The sequence below is a fragment of the Macaca nemestrina genome, chromosome 15 (assembly GCF_043159975.1).
Source record: "Macaca nemestrina isolate mMacNem1 chromosome 15, mMacNem.hap1, whole genome shotgun sequence".
In the NCBI taxonomy this organism is placed as follows: domain Eukaryota; kingdom Metazoa; phylum Chordata; class Mammalia; order Primates; family Cercopithecidae; genus Macaca; species Macaca nemestrina.
In genome coordinates, this window is record NC_092139.1 from 28,690,220 (window position 1) to 28,711,889 (window position 21,670).

The 21,670-nt window shown below is 47.9% G+C and overlaps 1 protein-coding gene across 32 annotated transcripts in view; it reads right to left on the minus strand.

The window, feature by feature from the left end:
* Window positions 1-21,670, minus strand: part of LOC105496287 (erythrocyte membrane protein band 4.1 like 1) — a 140,539-nt gene that overhangs the window by 87,688 nt on the left and 31,181 nt on the right. The gene's annotated exons all lie outside the window — the stretch shown is intronic.

Here is a 21,670-nt window from a genome sequence, read left to right on the forward strand (position 1 = left end):
TTCTCAAAGTGTGGTCCCTGGAACACCAGCAATATCTGGGAACTCCTTTTTTTTTGTTTTTTATGTTTTTTTTTTTTTTTTTTGAGACGGAGTCTCGCTCTGTTGCCCAGGCTAGAGTGCAGAGGCGGGATCACAATCTCAGCTCACTGCAACCTTTGCCTCCCAGGTTGAAGCAATTATCTGCTTCAGCCTCTCAAGTAGCTGGGATTACAGGCACCCACCACCAGAACCAGCTAATTTTTTTGTATTTTTAGTAGAGATGGGGGTTTCACCATCTTGTCCAGGCTGGTCTTGAACTCCTGAGCTCGTGATCCACCCGCCTCGGCCTCCCAAAGTGCTGCGATTACAAGTGTGAGCCACCGCGCCTGGCCATTATCTGGGAACTCTTAAGTACACAAATCCTCAGGCCCCACACAGACCTACTGAGTCAGAAACTAGGAGGTTTGGAACAGCAACAGTGCTTTCATCAGCCCTCCTGTTATTCTAACACACACTGGAGTTTCAGGTCTGCCGGCAGAGAGGCTAGGAGCCTACACTTTGGCTCCAGAATGATGTATACTCTGGAGTCAGAGGACCTGACTTCATATCCTGGCTCAGCTGTTTCCAAGCTGTGCTTAATTTATTTGTGCCTCAGTTTCCTTATAATAACCATATGGAGTTATTATAAGGATTAATGGAGGTGATACATGTACATATCTTAGAAGAGTGTCTAACTTATAGTAAGTATTCAATAAATGTTACTTATCAGTCCTATTATTCATTCCTATGGCAGTTTAATTCCTCCCATATACAGTGAGACAGCATCTGTCTCTTGCCACTAGCTATGACCTTTCCAACATATAATATTCCCAGGCCTACTCACCCATTCCATTTCCTGTCCTCCAGGACCCAACAGTCAGTTCCTTTCCCACAAGGCAGAGGCACTTCCTGTATCAGGGAGTGTCCCACCAGGATGAGAATGTCAACAGACAGATTTAACTGTCCTGGGCAAAGATGCCCTCTAAAGGAATGAGTCAGGAAATGCCCCATGGGTTTTCCCCTGGGAGTGGGAAGGTCTGGAGGTGAGTGCTCAGCTGCCCCCGTGATTGAAAGCCTCAAGCCTGTTCAGTTGGATCCATGCCAGCCAAGAGGTTATGGAAAATGGTACTGTGATCCTGCCTACTATAGGTAGCTAGACCCTGGCTCAAGGAACCAGGCAGGGGAGGATGGCGTCCTGTGTGGCAGAGGGTGCTAGGCTGGGCATCAAGAAACCTTGATTTGACCTTTGCTGTGAGATCTTGGGCAGTCATTTTCCTCTCTGGATTCAATTTCCTTACCTGTAATGTGAGGGTGTTGGACTAGCGTAGTTCTAAACTTTTTAGGGGTCTGGGTGCAGTGGTTCACACCTGTAATTCCTGCACTTTGGGAGGCCGAGGCGGGCAGATCACCTGAGGTCAGGAGTTTGAGACCAGCCTGGCCAACATGGTGAAAACCCATCTCTACTAAAAATACAAAAATTAGCCGGGGATGGTGGTGTGTGCCTGTATTCTCTGCTACTTGGGAGGCTAAGGCAGGAGAATCACTTGAACCTGCAAGCAGAGAAGCAGTGAGCCAATTGCGCAACTGCACTCCAGCCTAGGCGTCGGAGCAAGACACTGTCTCAAAAAACAAAAAACCAAAAAAAAAAAAAAAAAAAGAAAAAAGAAAAGAAAAACCTTTTATGGGTTGTGATTTCCTTTGAAAATGCAATGAAAACTGCAGAGCTTCTCCCAGAAAAATGTACATGGGTATGCACATGCACACACACACACACAAAGTCACACTCACACTCATGCACCACACACACACACACACACACACACACACACACACCCCCCACTACCTTTATTATCTTTCAGGCATCAAGAGACCTCATGAAGCCCATGTGTAGATCACCCCTTGAATCCATGGACACTTGGTTAAGACTTGGGCTAGACGATCTCTAATCAGCCACGATAAGAAATTACCTGTATTTCTGTGTATATTGTATTTTGTATCTGATTTAAAGGAACCCTACATTAAAGACTTCACTAAGAAGATGAGCTTTTACATGGGCTTTTGTGGGACATAAATGTTGATTGGCTAAATGCTGTGCCTCCCCAGAGCCTGTCTCACCCTTGTCATATTGCTTCTGAAGTCACCCTCTCCATTCCACTCTCTCCACCTTTTTCAGCGGGGAGTGAGCATGTGGTCCTGAAAGATACCCCTACCCCCACTAGCTGTCTCTGTCCCCAGCTATGAGAGGTAGAAAAGAGAGAATCTGGTGTGCCTCTCATACCCCCACCCCAAAGCCCTGGCTCAGAGGTCAACCAATCAAGAGGCCCCCAGATGGCACCTCTATCCCCAACACATACACACACATACACACACACACACCCTCCTTCACATAGCCACAACCACAGGACTGCACCTCCAGATACCTGGCAGTGCGGTCACTCGGAACAGGCAAGAGTTATTTTTAGAGGCCAAGTGACAGGATGGTGAGAGCAGTTCCACTCTGTCAGAGTTACTGCTGCCACCACCAGCTCTGATGAATCACTCTCCACTACGTTAATGGACAAGTCTGTCAGCATGGCCAGGGAGGCCACGCCACCTTCTAGAATGAATGTCTTGGATTGGTGACCACGCTGATCACACCAGGCTGAGCCCAGGATCACACCAGGGACAAGACTGCCAGGCCTGAGCCACTGCAGCCAACCCAGACCAAGCGCCCAGCACTGCCTCCCATAACCAATTACAGTCAGGCCAACACAACCCGGCACAGCACAGCCTGTGCAGGTAAGCCCCTTCAACACAGTCCAATCCAGCCCCACTGGGCCACCCAGGGGCCTCTCTCTGCGAAATCCCTTTAGAGTGGCTATTGATGCCTCTCTCCACCCAATCCATGCAAGTCAGCCTCCCACCCTCTAAGCTACCGCTGCCGGGTTATTAAGACAATGAGCCTCCAATAAATTGGGCAGATTCAGACAGTGTCAATGCAGCTATCAACTGGTTTCATCTTTCTGGAGGGCACTTTGAAAAAGCACATGATAAGCCTTAAAAGTGTGCATACCATTTAACGCAGAAATTCTTTTTTAGGAATTGATCCTTAGGGAACAATGAAAGACACAAAGATGTGGCTATAAGAACATTTGTCTAAGCACTGTATACAAAAGTGAAGTACAGTATTGGAGTTAATGTATATGTCCAACAATAGTGGCTACGTTATATAAATAGTGATACATACGTATGCTGAAATACTACGCAGCTACCACAAAATAATGTTGTGGATCTGTATGTGGCTATGTAATCACGTTCTTAACACAATACCAGTAAAAAAGCAGAGACGAAAGAGTATGTAACAAATGATCCAATTTCTATAAAATGTTTTTTGTTCTTTTGTTTTGTGTTGTTTTGTTTTTGAGATGGAGTTTTTGCTCTGTTGCCCAGACTAGAGTATAGTGGCACGATCTCAGCTCACTGCAACCTCCACCTCCTGGGTTCAAGCAATTCTTCCACCTCAGCCTCCCGAGTAACTGGGATTACAGGCGCCTGCAACCATGCCTGGTTAATTTTTGTATTTTTAGTAGAGACAGGGTTTTACCATGTTGGCCAGGCTGGTCTCGAACTCCTGACCTCAAGTGATCTGCTCACCTCAGCCTCCCAAAATGTTGGGATTACAGGCATGAGCCACCGTGCCGGGCCCCAATTTCTATAAAATATGTATGTATGTGTACATGCCTAGCAAAAAGCAAACTGGAAGGAAATATTTTAAAACATGTTACCAGAAGTTGTTTTATGATAGTGGAATTATTTCTTTTGTGGACGTTTGGGTTTTGTTTTGTTGCTTACTTTCTGGTATATATGTGTAAACATATTTATATAAGAAAGGTCTGTTACCTTCACCTCACTCAAAGCTTCTGGCCTGAACCATTGAAAGTGCTTCCTGGAATCTCACTAGAGCCCCCACCTTTCAGCAACCACAGCCCGCCTCAGGCTGCCTCTCTTGGCTTTGAACTTTGCTGCCCTCTTCAGTTGTTCCCTGGAATTTCACTAATGGAGCCCATCTAGCCAATTCCCACAGTCTCCTGACACAGGCCCTCACAGTGGAAGTACCCCCCAGGGCTCCCTATTCATGCATAGAAACCAAACAGAGTCCAATTCCCTCATCTGACAGTAAAAGAAAAAATAATTATAATAATAAACATGACAGTTGTAGTGAACCTTCACATTTCTACTTTGTCTTCCTTTTTACAGAGCACTTTATTATACATGTTTCACTTAGCCCTCCCATTGGTGAGAAAACTGAGGGCCAGCAAGTATAGCAGCACAACACTTGCCAAAGGTCATAGAGTGAGTCAGGATTCCAATGCAGGTCTGATATTGACATATAAGGAGGTAAACGGAAGAAATGAACAGATAATCGTGAGCCCACAGTCTATGAAAGGGGCCATATTCTACAAAGCCCCTCCTCCTGCCCCCAGTGCCTTCTCCCAGCTGCTGTCCCCTACCCAGAATCCCACAAAACCCCATCTGGGGCCACGTGCCATACATCTACACACCAGCCCGTCATTCCCTCCCAGCTCTGGAAACAGGCTCTTGCTGCCTCCTCAGAAATCCTAGCAACGAGACATCCTGCAGCGCCACCCTCTCCACCTCTGGGATCTTCCATCTTGGGCCTGTCTCATTAGGGGAGGGGGCGGCTGGTCGGGCTCTCTCATGGGGGTGGGGACTGTGACACTCATACATGGCAGGGGCAGAGGGGAGATGAAATCAGCCTGGATGGCCCTCACTCTGGGCCTGCTCTTGCACTATTCATTTTTTGGGCTTCTGATTATCTGCTGACTGGGACAAAAAAAGAAGCCAAATCCTAGGGCATGAATTCTAGTCCATTCCAATTTATTTTTGCACTTCTGAAATACATGGATTCTTCCAACCAGAATATTAATATTCAAAATAGCAATAATAAAAGTATTAGCAAGAAAACAGCTACTTTATTCAGTGCTTACAACCACCCTTGAGAAGTCGTATCCCCACTTTACAGATAAGAAAACTGAGACCCAGCTTGCCTGAAGATACCTAGCTAATAAATGGACAAACAATTGTGTCTGACATCCAAGTGTATACTTTGACTACCATGTCTCTTAGAAAGCACCTAATTCTGGTTGGGTGCAGTGGCTCATGCCTGTAATCCCAGCACTTTGGGAGGCCAAGGTGAATGGATCACTTGAGGCCAGGAGTTCAAGACCAGCGTGGCCAACATGGCAAAACCCCATCCCTACTAAAAAAAAAAAAAAAAAAAAAAAAAAGTTGCCAGGTGTGGTGGTGCATACCTGTAGTCCCTGCTACTCAGGAGGCTGAGGCACGAGAATCGCTTGAACCTGGGAGGCAGAGGTTCAGTGAGCAGAGATTGTGCTTCTGCACTCCAGCCTGGGTGACAGAGTGCGACTCTGTCTCAAAAACAAACAACAGTGGCCGGGCGCGGTGGCTCACGCCTGTAATCCCAGCACTTTGGGAGGCCGAGGCGGGTGGATCACAAGGTCAGGAGATCGAGACCACGGTGAAACCCCGTCTCTACTAAAAATACAAAAAATTAGCCGGGCGCGGTTGTGGGCGCCTGTAGTCCCAGCTACTCGGGAGGCTGAGGCAGGAGAATGGCGTGAACCCGGGAGGCGGAGCTTGCAGTGAGCCGAGATCGCGCCACTGCACTCCAGCCTGGGCTGGGCGACAGAGCGAGACTCCGTCTCAAAAAAAAAAAAAAAAAAAAAAAACAAAAAAAAAAAAAAACAACAACAACAGCAAAAACACCTAGGCCGGGCATGGTGGTTCATGCCTGCAATCCCAGCACTTTGGGAGGCCAAGGTGGGCAGATCACCTGAGGTCAGGCGTTCGAGACCAGCTGACCAACATGGAGAAACCCCATCTCTACTAAAAATACAAAATTAGCCGGGCATGTTGGCACATGCCTGTAATCCCAGCTACTCAGGAGGCTGAGGCAGGAGAATCGCTTGAACCCAGGAGGCGGAGATTGTGGTGAGCCGAGATCGCGCCATTGCACTCCAGCCTGGGCAACAAGAGCGAAACTCCATCTTAAAAAAAGAAAAAAAGAAGAAGAAGAAAGAATCTAATCCTATCCCTTTACTGCACAGATGGGAAAACCGAGACCCAGAGAGGGCAAGGGCTTTGTAATCAATCAACATCTATTTATTTACTGAGCAACAACTAGTGACTCTATATATTAATCATTGCTAAACCTAGGCAATGGGTTCACAGAAGTACATTCTACTATACTCTTTAGTTTTATGTATGTTCGAAATTTTGCATAACAAAAAAACATTTTTTAAAGGATGACAGAAAGATAACTGACTATCACGCAAATCTTAAGTCTGGCTTGAACTTATAAAACTCGAACCAAATTTAGGAATATTTTTGCTCTGATAGTTTTGAAAATCAGAAAAAGGCAATTGTACTAGAACTTACTTCATAGCCTTTCTTTTCCCATCTTTCTGTAAAATTTTCTGCCTCTATTGTTGCTAGGAAATCAGTGAGCCAAAAGAATCCTCATTGGCCTAGCCAGGCCCTCTCCCTTCCCACACTGCCTCTCTGAGAGTACAGCGTCCCTGTACCCAGGAAGCTGGCCCTCTTGGGCCGGCTTTCTATGGATCCACAAGCCAATCACCACAAGAGGCTGAATGAGAGTCTGTCAGTCACTGGGAGACAGGCAGCTATAAATCCAGAGGACTATGATTAGAAAGCAAATTACAGGCCTCCCACTCTAAGTTTCCAACTCACAAAAACTTCTTGGCAGTCAAAGGGCCTTTACTCAAGTTGCTCAAAGTTTCCAGAGAGAGTGAAAACACACAAGGCAAGAGAGAAAAAACAATGGGACACAACAGAGGCAGAAAATTCTATAGACAGGTGGAGAGAGAGGCCACTGGGAGGCAGCATGTCACAATAGTTAAAAGCAAGGCTTTGGCAGCAGGTCAAAGTTCCAGTGCTTGTTCCAAAGCTTCCTAGCTGTGACACTTTGAGCAAATAATTTAACCTCTCTGAGTCTTTATTTTCTCAGCTGCAAACTGGGGATAATTCTTCCTACTACTCAGAGTGAACGCAGGGATTGAGTGAGGCAATATACGTCAAATAATTAACCCAGTTCCTGGCACATATTAAGCATGCAATAAATAGTGGCTTTAAAAAATGTGCTGGCCTGGCATGGTGGCTCACATCTGTAATCCTAGCACTTTGGGAGGCTGAAGCGGGCAGATCACCTGAGGCTGGGAGTTGAGACCAGCCTGGCCAACATGGTGAAACCCTGTCTCTACTAAAAATGCAAAAATTAGCCGGGCGTGGTGGCACACACCTGTAATCCCAGCTACTCCAGAGGCTAAGGCAGGAGAATTGCTTGAACCTGGGAGGCAGAGGCTGCAGTGAGCCCGAGATCGTGCCACCGCACTCCAGCCTGGCCGACAGAGCGAGACTCTTGTCACACACACACACACACACACACACACACACACACACACACAAAAGTGCTAACCATACGACCCAGCAATTCCACTTCTGAGGTTATATCCAAAATAATTGAAAGCAAGGTGTCAAACAGATCTCTGTACAGCCAAGGCCATAGCAGCATTATTCACATAGCCAAGAGGTGGAAGCAACAAGTGTCCATCGACAGATGAGTGGATAACCAAAATGTTGTACATACATACAATGGAGTATTATTCAGCCTTAGAAAGGAAGGGAATTCTGACACACGTGACAACATGGGTGAACTTGAGGACATTATACTAAGTGACATAAGCCAGTCACAAAAAGACAAACACTGTATGATTCCACTTATCTGAGGTATCTAGTCCAATTTACAGTTACAGAAAGGAGAATGGCAGCTGCCACAGGTTGGGGGAGGAGGAAATGGGAGTTATTGTTCAATGGATATAGAGTTTCACTTTTTTAATATTAAAAAATTTGGCTGCGCGTGGTGGCTCATGCCTGTAATCCCAGCGCTTTGGGAGGCCGAGGTGGGCAGATCACCTGAGGTAAGGAGTTTGTGACCAGCCTGACCAACATGGCGAAACCCCGTCTCTACTAAAAATACAAAATTAGACGGGCATGGTGGTGCATACCTGTAATCCCAGCTACTTGGGAGGCTAAGGCAGGAGAATCGCTTGAAGACCAGCCAGGGCAACATGATGAAACCCTGTCTCTAAAAAAAATAAAAAATTAGCCAGGTGTGATGGTGCATGCCTGTAGTCCCAGCTACTTGGGAGGCTGAGGGGAGAATATCCCTTGAGCTCAGGAGGCAGAGGTTGCAGTGAACCAAGATTGAGCCACTGCACTCTAGCCTGGGCAACAGAGCGAGACTCTGTCTCAAAAAAAAAAAAAAAAAAAAAAAAGAAAAGAAAAAGAAAAAAAAAGGAAAGAAAAGAAAAGAAAAAAAGATAAAATGAGCCAGGCATGGTGGCATGCATGTGTAGTCCCAGCTATTTGGGAGGCTGAGATGGGAGGATCATCTGAGCCTGGGAGGTTGGGGCAGCAGTGATCGTGCCAGTGCACTTCTGCCTAGGCAACAGAACAAGACTCTGCCTTGGAAAAATAAATTTAAAAATTTAAAAATTCAGGCTTACACCTGTAATCCAGTTACTTTGGGAGGCCAGGGCAGGAGGATTACTTGAAGCCAAGAGTTCAAGACCAGCCTGGGCAACAAAGGAAGAACCCCATTTTTACAAAAAAAAAAAAAAAAAAAAAACCACAGTATGCACCTGCAGCCCCAGCTACTCGGGAGGCTGAGGGAGGAGGACTGCTTAAGTTCAGGAGTTCAAGGATGGAGTGAGCTATGATTGCACCTGTGCACACAGGCCTAGGCAACACAGTGAGACACTGTCTCTAAAAAAAAAAAAGAAATAAAAAAGATTTAAAAGTTCTGAAAATGGATGGTAGTGATGGTGTTGCACAATATGAACCTACCCAACACTACTGAACTGTACACGTACCTAAAAATGGTTAAGATGGACCAGGAATGGTGGCTTACACCTATAATCTCAGCACTGTGGAAGGCTGAGGTGGTTGGATCACTTGAGGCCAGGAGTTCCAAATCAGCCTGGGCAACACGGTCAAACCCTGTCTCTCCAAAAAAAAAAAAAAAAAAAAAAAATTAGCCGGACACAGTTGCATGTGCCTGTAGTCCCAGCTACTCAGGAGGCTGAGGCAGGAGGATCACTTGAGCTTGGGAGGCAGAGGTTGCAGTGAGCCAAGATCACACCACTGCACTCCAGCCTGGGCAACAGAGTGAGACCCTCCCTCAAAAAACAAGTGGTCAAGATGGTAAATTTTAGGTTCTGTATATTTTACCACAAATTTGAAAAATTTTTTGTCAGTTCTAGCAAGAAAACCAAACAAGCAAGTAAAAGGTCATGAGATGATGACAGAGAAATAGGGGGAACTGAAAAAGTGAGACCACAGTAATAGGAAGGTGATCCAAAGAGGAAACACTCACCTCACATGCACGCCCTTCCTAAGCTGTCAAGTATAAAGGGAGGAAATTTTCTGGAGGGATTTATATTTCCAGGGTGTTCAGGACACTACCCGCTACCCTCAATTCTGCCCCTACCGAGGGGTTGTTCTGATAATCACTGAACAGGCCTGTGGGAGAACCTACCTCATCCACTTCCCCTTTCCAGAATCCTCAAGGAAACAGTAAAGGATCAAAGTCTAGATGTAAAGGAAGTCTATCTTTACAACAGGCTGAGATAGCAACTTCCAGGCAGAAGAGCAGCTTATGCAAAGGTCTGAGCTATGAGCTATGCGTGGGAGACCTCCAGGGTGGCAGGAGCCTCAGATATGCAGAGGGAAGCAGGAAGGAGGCAGGGGCAAGAGGCGAAAGGCCACAGGCTAGACACTGCACTTCCCCTCATCTCAGTGACCGTTAAATCAATCCCAACCAGCAGGTATTAATATACCCATTTTATGCAGAGAGAAATGGAAATCCAGACAGATAAAGCAACAGATAAAGGAAACACAGATGGTGAGTGGAGAGGGGATTCCAAATCAGCTGACTCCTGACCTAATGCTTATTGCTTCAACCCATGTAGTATCAGTCCCTAAGGCCAAGACCGTGGGCTCCGGAGGCAGAATCCCAAATCCCACTGTATCCCTCATTGGTTGTGTGATCTGAAAGAAATTACTTAACCTTTTGAGTCTCAGTTTCTTCAACTGTAAAATGGGAATGACCATACGCCTACCTCGTATGGTTTTAAGAGAATTAAACGTAGTATTTCAAGGAAAGTGGATTGCAGGCCATGATAATAGACAATACAAAGTAGGCTGGGCATGGTGGCTCATGCCTGTAATCCCAGCACTTTGGGAGATGGAGGCAGGCGGATCACTTGAGGCCAGGAGTTCAAGACCATCCTGATCAACATGCAAAACCCTGTCTCTACTAAAAATACAAAAATTAGCCAGATGTGGTGGCGTGCACCTGTACTCCCAGCTACTCGGGAGGCTGAGGCAGGAGAATCACTTGATCCCAGAATGTAGAGGTTGCATGCAGTGAGCCGTGATCAAGCCACTGCACTCCAGCCTGGGCAACAGAGTGGGACCCTGGCTCAAAAAAAAAAAAAAAAGAGAAAACACAAAATAGTGTTCTTATTTATTATGCTTAGGCACCCCTCATGGACTCCCGCAGACAGACGTGCAGCCATTGCTTCTGCCTACGTGAGGCCAATGCAGCCTTTGGAGCAAAGTAGATGCCAGATCTGGACCCCTGAGGAGCTAATGGCCCAGGCTGGGCAGTAACCTTGCAGGGACAGCCTGGAAACTACCTCCTCCACTCTTTGTTCTCAACTCCATGGCCTGGGTAAGTTGTTCTGCAAATGTTCAGTGGGACACAGTCCAAGCAATCTCTGTTCTCATGGGAATAAATGTAACAGAAACAACTAGGGCTGCCAACTCACCCACCCTTTGGTCTCCACCATGGGCTGGTTTCCTGCCCCCACAGTATCTTCTGGGACCAGATGGCCTAGAATGTCAAACCATCAATACCAGGAAGGCCTTTGGATACCATCGAATCCCACCCCTCATGCACATGGGAACACTGAGGCCTAGGAATTAGTGGGGATCTGCTTAAGTTCACAGCGTGAGCCAGTGGCAAAGCTAGAACACAACCTTGGGCTACCAACTCTCTGGTCTACTGGAGTTTCCAATTTATTTCACCATCGCTGTTTCTTGTGTCAAGCTTAAGTTTACATATTTGAAGTTCAAGAGTACAATCACCCCTGCAAGCCTAATTCTGGGAGGTGGCAAGAACTTTGGAGACAGACAGACCTGGGTTCAAATCCCAGCCCCACCACTTCCTAGCTGAGTGGCCCATCATTTATTTACACAGTAGAAAAAGCCAATGGGGGCAGAGGTTAAGAGCATAGGCTACAGTCCTAGCTCTACCATATCATGACGGGTGAGTCACTTTATCAACTGCTGGTTCAGCTTCCTCTTCCGTAAAACCTGCCTCACCTAGTCATCCAAGTATAGAATGAGAAAAATGTAAATGAAGAATCAGGTACAAGGTTTGCTATGAAGTAATGATGGATATTACTGTTATTTATTTATTTTTATTTATTTATTTTTTTGACAGGGTCTCACTCTGTTGCTCAGGCTGGAATGCAGTGGCATGATCTCGGCTCACCGCAAGCCTCAACCTCCGAGGCTCAAGCGATCCTCCCACCTCAGCCTCCTGAGTAGTTGGGACCACAGGCACGTGCCACCACGCCCAGGTAATTTTTGTATTTTTTGTAGAGACAGGGTTTGCATATTGCCCAGGCTGGTCTCAAACTCCTGAGCTCAAGCTATATGCCTGCATCAGCCTCCCAAAGTGCTGGGATTATAGCACCCAGCTGCTATTAATATTATCTTTAATACTATGATTGGGGTGTGCTTTCAGCAGGTAGCAAGAAGGTACTTCCATCTCAAAGCTCTAGTTCTCCTATTTCTCGTCATGGAATCATGGAGTGTTAAGCTGGCCAGGGCCATGTATCACAGACAACAGAACTGAGATCCAGAGGGAAATGGCATGCTCAAGGTCAGGGAGGAAGTTAATGAGAGGGGTGAACTAGAACCCAGATCCTCTTGAATCTACTGATTTAATTCCCTAAACACAAGCTCTTTACTTTGTGCATGGGCTTGCTGGGAAGAAATGGTGGTCTTTCAGACCCCAAATACCAAAGGGTAGCAGGATCTCAGCCAGAATGGAACTCATCTTGCCCTCATGGCAGTCCCAGGCCAGAAGCAAGGCGGGGCTCCACGCTGGTGGACCAGGCCAAATGGGCTAGCAGCCAGAGTGGCGCCAAAGACACAGCTCAGGTCCTCTCACCAGCTACATAATAAAGTAATTATGGGATTAGCGATAAAATTAGTCACTTGTGTAATTATTTTTCTTAGAACAAGAGCAGAAAGGACCTTTTTCAAGAGTTGTTCCTTTGCCCTCCCAAGAGTATTCATGCAGAGACACAGATGAGTGCACACACACACAAGCACAAGTACACACACAGCAGTGATGGCGGTGTGTGGAGCGGGTGCTTAGCTTTCTGTGGCAGTGCCTCACAGCGGGTCCCACACCTACCAGGCCTACCTCTGAAGGCCAGGGGTGATATTTCCCATTGTCTGCCTCACTGAACACGTTTACCACACTATCACAGGTGCACTGCCTTCCTTCCAGGCCCCATCATGGAGAATCTCTCATACCCCTCCCTGGCCACAGCATATCAGGCCTGGACCCCCAAGCCCTCCCTCTCTGTTGGAGGCTAGTGGTACAATTCCAGCAGGACCTGGGGGTCCAGTAATCCAGAGAGATCTTTGGTACTGGCTGCCATGGTAGGCATAATAATGCCCCCCACCCACAAAGATGTTCATGTCTTCATCCCCAGAATCAGGTGAATATGTTACCTCACATGGCAAAAGGGACCTTGCACAGGCGATGAGGTAAAGAGTTTTGAGATGGAGAATGGTCCTAGATTATCTGAATGGGCTCAATGTAACCACAGGGCTTCTTGTAAGTCAAAAGGGGATTTGGGGGAGTCAGAGTCAGAGGAGATGTGATGACGGAGGCAGAGGTGGGAGGGACGCAGCTACTAGAAGGGGCCATGAACCAAGGCGTGTGGGCGGCCTGGAGAGCTGGAAAAGGTCAGGTAAGGATGCTCCCCTAGCAGCTCTTCCAACGCCCTGACTTCAGCCCCATATGGTCCATTTTCAGATTTCGACCTCTAGAAGTCTAGGGTCACCCATTTGTGTTGTTTTAAGTATGTGGTCATTTGTTAGGGCAGCATTAGGAAACTGACACAGTCACCTAGGGAGGGGTCCTCAGAACTCACCTTTACCTCCAGACCGAAACGCCCTCCTCAAGGGCTAGCCAGGGAGACTCCTTGGGGCCAGATGTCCCCTGGATATACCTCTGGGGAACAGGCCTGAGCTGGGGCCCCAAGCTCTAACCTAGAGAGATAACTTTGTCGGGGAAAGCACCCCAGAAAGAAGGTGATGGCTCTGGGAAGAAAGGGAGAGACTCCACTTTATAGCTCCATCCAGGGACTCCACCCTTCCCACATATTCTCAAACAGAGGGCCACCTACCCCATAAACCACACCATCCACAGCAGTAGCCTGGCATCAGGGAAAGAGAGCACTGGAGGCGGGAAGCCTGATTCTGGCCTCAGCTCTGCCCCTGCGTCACCAGGTGGTGAGAGACCAGCCCCTTCCTCTCTCTAGGCCTGACCATTGTCATCATGGCTTACTGTATATCAAGTATCTTCCATGCTTTCATGCATAGAAAGCCTCACAGGGACCCTGTGAGGTGGCTCCCTGTCATGATGCTCACTTTACAGCTAAAGAAGTAGACTCAAGGTGGTTAAGAGGGGAGGCTGGCTTGAACCCAGGCAGCCTAACTCCACAGCCCTATTCTGCCTCCCGCCTTAGGATGAATGAATGCATAGACAGAGGATAGTTGGGAGCAGTCCCTACACACAAGGAACAGGCTCTTCAGACCTAAGAGAAATTTAAAAACAGGCTGGGTGTGGTGGCTCACGCCTGTAATCCCAGCACTTTGGGAGGCCGAGGTGGGCAGATCACCTGAGGCCAGGAGTTCAAGACCAGCCTGACCAACACGGAGAAACCCCATCTCTACTAAAACTGCAAAATTAGCTGGGCGTGGTGGCGCATGCCTGTAACCCCAGCTACTCGGGAGGCTGAGGCAGAAGAATCACTTGAACCCAGGAGACAGAGGTTGCAGTGAGCTAAGATTGCACCATTGCACTCCAGCCTGGGCAACAAGAGCAAAACTCTGTCTCAAAAAAAAAAAAAAAAAAAAAAAAAAAAAAAAAAAAAAAAAAAAATTAGCCAGGTGTGGTGGCGGGCTCCTGTAATCCCAGCTACTCAGGAGGCCGAAACAGGAGAATCCCTTGAACCCAGAGGCAGAGGTTACAGTGAGCCGAGATCATGCCATTGCACTCCAGCCTGGGCAGCAAGAGCAAAACTCCATCTTGGGGGGTGGGCGGGGCGGGAAGAGAGAGAAATTTTAAAAAATAAAATAAAAAGAGAGAGAAATAAAAAAGAGTTCCTGCCATTCACCCTGGATGCTGGGGGTTAAAGGTTGGCATAGCAGTTTGGCAAGTTTACCGAGAGCCTATAAGGCAGCCACAGCCTTTTACCCAGAATTCCCTTCCTGGGTGTTCACCCCAAGATACATCATCATATGAAATACAGGAAGAACATTTTATGCAATGTTCATTGCACTGTTATTCATAATAAAAAAACTGGAAACAGCTTGAATATCCATCAGCAGGAAAAGGGATGAGTCGATCATGTATTTAATAGAATCCTCAGTAACGACACAGAAGGCAGCTTCCGATACACCGTTAAGAGAAAAATGCAGGGTAGTACTGATGATGCAGTAGAAATTATGACTATGCAAGAAAGAGCAAAGGAAAACTGGTGAAAGGAAACACTCCAGGCTCCCAATCACATTTAGGAGTAATTTTATTCTGCTTCCTATTTTCCCAAATCTTGGTACTATGTTATTATGGTTTTAATTAAAAAAAAAAAAAAAACTGCCGGGCAAGGTGGCAAGGTGGCTCATGCCTGTAATCCCAGCACTTTGGGAGGCCAAGGCGGGCAGATCACTTGAGGTCAGGAGGTCGAAATCAGCCTGGCCAATATGGAGAAATCCCGTCTCTACTAAAAACAGAAAAATTAACTGGGCATGGTGGCAGGTGCCTGTAATCCCAGCTACTCGGGAGGCTGAGGCATGAGAATCACCTGAACCTGGGGGGCGGAGGTTGCAGTGAGCCGAGATCGCGCCATTGCACTCCAGCCTGAGTGACAGAGCAAGACTCCATCTCAAAGACAAAAAACAAACAAACAAAAAAAACTGCTGGGTGCAGTGGCACACTCCTGTAATCCCAGCTACTCTGGAGGCTGAAGTGGGAGGACCCTTGAGTCCCAGAGTTTGAGGCTGTGACTGCACCTGTGAGTTGCCACTGCACTCCAGCCTGGCCAACATAGTGAGCTCTCCTTTGTATTTTTTACAATAAATGAATAAATTGAATTTTTTAAATTAAAAAACGATATTATTTTAAAGACAATAACTGCAATGCAGCCCTGAGGAACCCACACACTGAACGGTTAAGGAGAGGAGCAGGAACAGGCAAATGAAGGCAGGCCAGAGAGGGGGTGAGAAAGCCAGAAAGTGGGGTGTGCTGGCCCAGGAGATCAAGGAGAGGGAGCGCTTCAGGAGCAGTGAGCCTGGGGTCAGGGTGGCCTGGGACCCACTAGTGACCTGACGCTTGCCCTTATGCCCCCCAATTGCATTCATAACGCAAACCAGGTGCCAAGAATGATCTAATAATCAGCCTTCACACACTCCCCAGGAAGGCGTCTGAAAAAGTGCCCCCACCATGACCAGTGGCTCCAGGAGCAGTATTTACAATGCAAACCAGGCTCCCAGGAGAAGCGGTAACACACACACCCGCGGCCATTCACCCCGCAGTCCAGCCCAAGCAAAACAGGAGAGGCCTCACGTATAAGAGCCTGGTCAGAATTTTCTGGTGTCTTCAGAATAGGACTCTCTTGGTCCATACCAGTTCTACCACCTGTGTTTCCACAGGGACTCGCAAACCACCCCCAGGACCCACCCCTTACCCCTGCCCATGCTGGCTTCTTAGGCCCATCCCTCAGCCTCTTTGAGACACGTCCCTTACATTCCGTGCCTCCTCCATGTAAGCTACACAAAAACAAGCTTGCCCAGACAGTCACATCTCACTGGGACAAATTCACCCACCCACACACCCACCAGTCTTTTTTCTTCTGAGAATGCCCCTTCCTCCCTCTCTCCACCCACCTCATCCAGGACCCCAGGCAAACCTCAGCAAAGGAGGGAAGGTCCCCCAGCAACTCATGCCTGACTTCAACATCCCATCCCTGCCTCCCACCACAACTCTGACAGATAGTGGTCAGGTCTGGGCTGCTGCCTCTAGACCCTAGAGGTGGAGAGAGGCTAGGTCACAAAGCTAAAAACTAAACCAGGCTCTGAAGGTCTAAGAAGACCCCTCTAACCCTCAACCTGGTGAGTCGACAAGAAGCAGGGCTGAGTCACTACCAGATGCAACCCCATCACACCCCATGCTAAGAAATTGACATTGCTTACAGCCCAAATGCACGGGTCATCCTCCTGGGCAGCCTGTGGTAATGAGTGTCGCTGGGCCAAGGCAGGGCCAGTACCAATTAAGGTTGCTCCCTTTCCTGCCAGTGAGCTCAGTCTCATTACTTTGCTCCATTTTCAGCTCATCTGAAAAATCCTCATTTGAGGTCCCTGGAGGATCTTAAAAGTGTTATTCAAACATTAGCTCTGACACACAGCCTCCCCCATCCGCCCAAGGCAATACTTTTTTCTCCCTGCTTTTTGGCACTGCCAGGAATGAGCAGCATCTAAGGCCCTGCCTGGGGCACCTCAGGTCCTGCAGCCTAGGGCCCCTCCTCGATCTGAACTTTCCCTATCTCCCTGCCTTGTTTAGAAGAGAGAGCAGGGAAGGGAACTTGGTGTCTCCTGTATGGCAGACACATCATCTTGGCAACAAGCCCTGTGAGGTGGCATTATTATTCCTGTGTGATAGATGGGGAGACTGCAACTAAGCCACCCTCCCAAGGTCACCTAGCCAGCAGGTAGACAAGTTAGGCCTGGAACCCAGGACTGCTGAGCTCCAGGGCTCTTCCAGCTGCCCCCGGCAACCCCCGCATGCTCCTGTCTGCACACTGCCTAGCCCCACCCTGCAACAGACATGAGCACCCATCATTTGTTCCTCCTGGCTTCTGACCTTGGGGCTCGGTCCAGGTGAGACAGATGAGAACAAGGGGGATTGCAGGATGTGGGGCTTTTAGGACAGGCTTCAGGGAGCACAATTTTTCCTAGAGAAAACCAAAACAATTCTCAAGGCTGGTTGCAACCCCCTATTCTGACCTGCATCTTACAAGGGAACATACGAGAGAGAATGCGGTCAGAGGCATGTGAAGGGCCACGAAGGTCAGAGAGGAGGGGATGTGGGCTGTGTGGTCAGGGAAGTCAGAGCTGGAAGGACCAGAGTTTAGCCCAATGCCTTCATTTTTCCATGTAGGGAAACCGAGGCCCAGGGAGAAGAGACCTGCCCAAGGCCAAGAGTGAGTCTGGCTATGTCAGGATTGGTGTATAGGTTTCCTGATTCTTAGGCTAGTTTTCCTGGACCTAGAAGGATGAAAGGCCTGGAGCAGATGCTGCCTGGGATTAGTGAAAGACGAATAAGCAAGGGTATCCAGCACCCCCAGCTAAGGAGGTAGGACAGAGACACCAACACAGTGCATCCATGGGGACTCCAGCCTTGCTTGTCTCTCACCTCAGGGAAGGTGTAGGCAGAAGAGAGGCCCTTCCATTCACCAAAGCTTAAGCTCCAGCAGGAGCCAATCAGGGCCTCAGAAGAAGGCAGAAACTTCGGTTCCCCTGGCAACTCAGACAAAGGCATCTCCTCATCACTGCAATCAGCTTGGGTGGGGATGCAGACTGTATTCCTCCAGACCCAGACAGGGCTCTCCTCTGCTTTTCTCATAAGGAGGGGGTACCAACCCAATCCCTTTGGTTTTAGCGCTGAAACTTCAGTCATATCTCTGAGCTCATCTCAGATGGGAGGCGGGGTATGGATGAGCCTCACTGTCGGAGGCTTAGGACAATAGCTGAGTCCTCTCCAGTCTGCGGGGGCCCTCCCGCTGCCACTAGGTGTGTGCCTCTGAGATGGGCCGGGGGCTGTGCTGATGTTCATGAGTTCATCACCCCTATCCTCCTCTCCAGAGACAGTGCCAGCTGCATGCCATGGGAAAACCTGTAGCTGGCAGTGAGGTGCCTGAGCCAAGCCCAGCTGTGGCATTATTCACAATCATGAGCAATTTGCATGCACCTTCTCTTGTTCCTATCCGTAAGGAAAATCAGACAGATAATCTAAGACCTAAGTTTCTCTGGAATGTGAGCTTCCAGTCCACACCCATCAAGAAAATAATAGGGAGAGGGAGCACGCAGGAGCTTACCTTTCACCACTCTTGAAAAGTTGCCTAGTCTTGGCCCAGAGGAGTGGAATAAATACACAAAACATTCCACTGGCCGGGCATGGTGGCTCACACCTGTAATCCCAGCACTTTGGGAGGCTGAGCCAGGTGGATCACCTGAGGTCGGGAGTTTGAGACCAGTCGGACCAACATGGAGAAAACCCGTCTCTACTAAAAATACAAAATTAGCCGGGCATGGTGGCGCATGCCACCTGTAATCCCAGCTATTCGGGAGGCTGAGGCAGAAGAATCAGTTGAACCCAGGAGGCAGAGGTTGCAGTGAGCCAAGATGGCACCATTGCACTCCAGCCTGGGCCACAAGAGAGAAACTCCATCTCAAAAAAAAAAAAAAAAAAAAAAAAAAAATATATATATATATATATATATATATTCCACTAACTGGAACTGCCTCTTTGTACATGCTTTGAAGAAAATCACAAGAAAACTGATAGACTCTGAAATACAGCTTCCAAATAAAATTCCCAGCTTTGTTACCACCAAAGGAGGCCAAGCTGCCACTCCTCCTTAGGAGGTATGTACAGTGTCCCCACAGGAGGCCTTCCTCATCCCTAATGGAGGAGTCATCATTCAGAGATTTTAGAAAGATTTCCTACACAGAGAGTCAGATGAAAGAGAGGTTTCTCAGGGAGCTACTGAATTCCCAGAAAAGTCAAACTACAGGCATCAAAACCCACATGCACTGTCCATACTTTCAGCTTTATAATCTCGTCAGCCACCCCATTGAGAAAGCCTGCAGCCATCCAAAACAAGTTCCTTTCTCCCCCCTCCCTTCCCAGAGACCCATCAGGCCCGACACTCTGTCCATTCTCTGTCTCAACTCACTCTGGGATCTATTCCCTCTTCTATACTTCCACGAGCCTGAGATGAAGCCCATCACTTCTCACCAGGCCACACCAACAGCCTACCATCCGTCTCCTGGTCTCCAGGCTTACCCTTCCAATTCATCCCCCCACTGCTAGAAATCGGATCACATCATTCTCAGCCTAATACCCTGCAGTGTCTTCATCGCTTTCCAGATAAAGTGTCAGCTCCTGGCCAGTACACACGGGCTGCAGGAGCTGGACCCACCTGCCACTCCACTTGCCTCCTTGCCATCCACAACACACACAGGAAACTCCTGCCATTCCAAAGCACCCTCCTGTTTCATGCCTCTGTGCACTTGTGGTTGAATCTACCTTTCTGAATCCCCCACTGTTGAATGGAAGATAATAGCTCACCTTTACTGAGCGCTCAGTAGGTGCTAGGCTCTCTGCTAAGCCCTTTGCAGGTTCTACCTCATTGATCCTCCCCAAGAAAACTATGAGACAGGTACGAACAGCAGCCTGTTTACAGATGAAGAAACAGAATCAGAGATTCAAATGAGCCTAGCAGAAGTCACACGGTTGATAAGGGTTGATAAGGGGCTCAAATAGAAATTCAAGCATCTGACTCTTAGGTCACCCCTAACCTCCACTCCCCAGAAACAGTGTAATGGCCACGTGGAATCAGAAAACACAGCATGCTCCTAACTGTGTCCCCTCCTTCTGGGCCTGTGGGAATAGCCTGTCTCAGAGAATGACGCCAGAAAGGTTCCCAGCCTGTCTCTCTCTGGGTTTGTCCGCCACCCTGCACCCCCCCTACCATACAGCACAGCCCCTTGAGAACACAAAGTGGCTGAGCCCACATCTCAGAAGTCGGGCTTTATAGTTACATTAATGGCCCAGCAATGACTTCCAGCTACTGTCTTTCAGGAAGTCTAAACTCTTTGGCCAAGCATCAGGGACCCCCAAGATCTGGCACGAGCGCATCACTTTCCAACCTTAATTGCCCGCTGCATCCCCTACCCACCATGTATGCAATCTATCGGTGGGTATTTACTATCTCTGCCATGTCAGTTTTCACTAAAAGCTGCCATTTATGAGCACCTCCTAAGAGCCATACCCTATGCCAGGCACTCAACCAGCACTCTCTCATTTCCTTACAACTCATTCATTCATTAATTCATTCATCCAACAAATACTTATTGAACACCTACTGTGTACCATGCCATGTGGAATCCAGAGTGAACATGACATTAAAAGAAAAAGACAAATAGCTACAAATTGTGATAAGCATTATGAAGGAATCAAGAGGTGGTGAAAAAAGCAGTGCAGGGGGTGGGAGGACTAAATTAAACTGAGATGTAAAGAGTAAGAAAGAGCCAAGGTGGCAAAGAGCCAGGAAAAGAATTCTAAGCAGAGGGAACCTAAGCATGTGTAAAGGTCTTGAGGCTGGAATGAATTTGCTAAATGAATAAAGAGAAGACTCCTGTGGCTGATGGAAATTACCAATAGAATCATTTCCAATGACCAATAGAGACCAGTAGAGATAGATATCTGGAAGGGGAAGCAGGGACCAGCTCACTCAGGGTTCTGTACACCATGGTAAGGAGTTTAGATTTTATTCTAAGGGCAGAGGAAAGGCACTGAGTGACATGGTCAGATTTGTGTTTTTGTTTTTGTTTGTTTGTTTTGAGACGGAGTCTTGCTCTGTTGCCTAGGCTGGAGTGCAGTGGCGTGATCTCGGCTCACTGCATGCTCCACATCCCGGGTTCCATTCTCCTGCCACAGCCTCCCAAAGTGTTGGGATTACAGGCGTGAGCCACCGCAGCCAGTCAAATTTGTATTTTGCAAAGTTCACTCTGGCTGCCACTTGGAAAGGAGACTTGGGAATGTAGACGGTGTATGTATTGTATGCAAAGTAATTGGCATAGCACTGGCACATAGGTGCTCAATGAATGTTAATTCCCTTTTTCTTCTCTCTCTATACCCCATCTCAGACTGGGAATGTCCTCTTCATCTAACTCCCATTCCTTCTTCTGATCTATACATTGTCAGAACTTAAATTTTCTGCCCAGGCGCAGTGGTTCACTCCTGTAATTCCAGCACTTTGGGAGGCCAAGGTGGTGGATCACCTGAGGTCTTTGATCACCTGAGGCCAGGCGTTTGAGAACAGCCTGGCCAACATGGCGAAACCCTGTCTCTACTAAAAATACAAAAATTAGCCAGGCATGGTGGTGGATGCCTGTAATA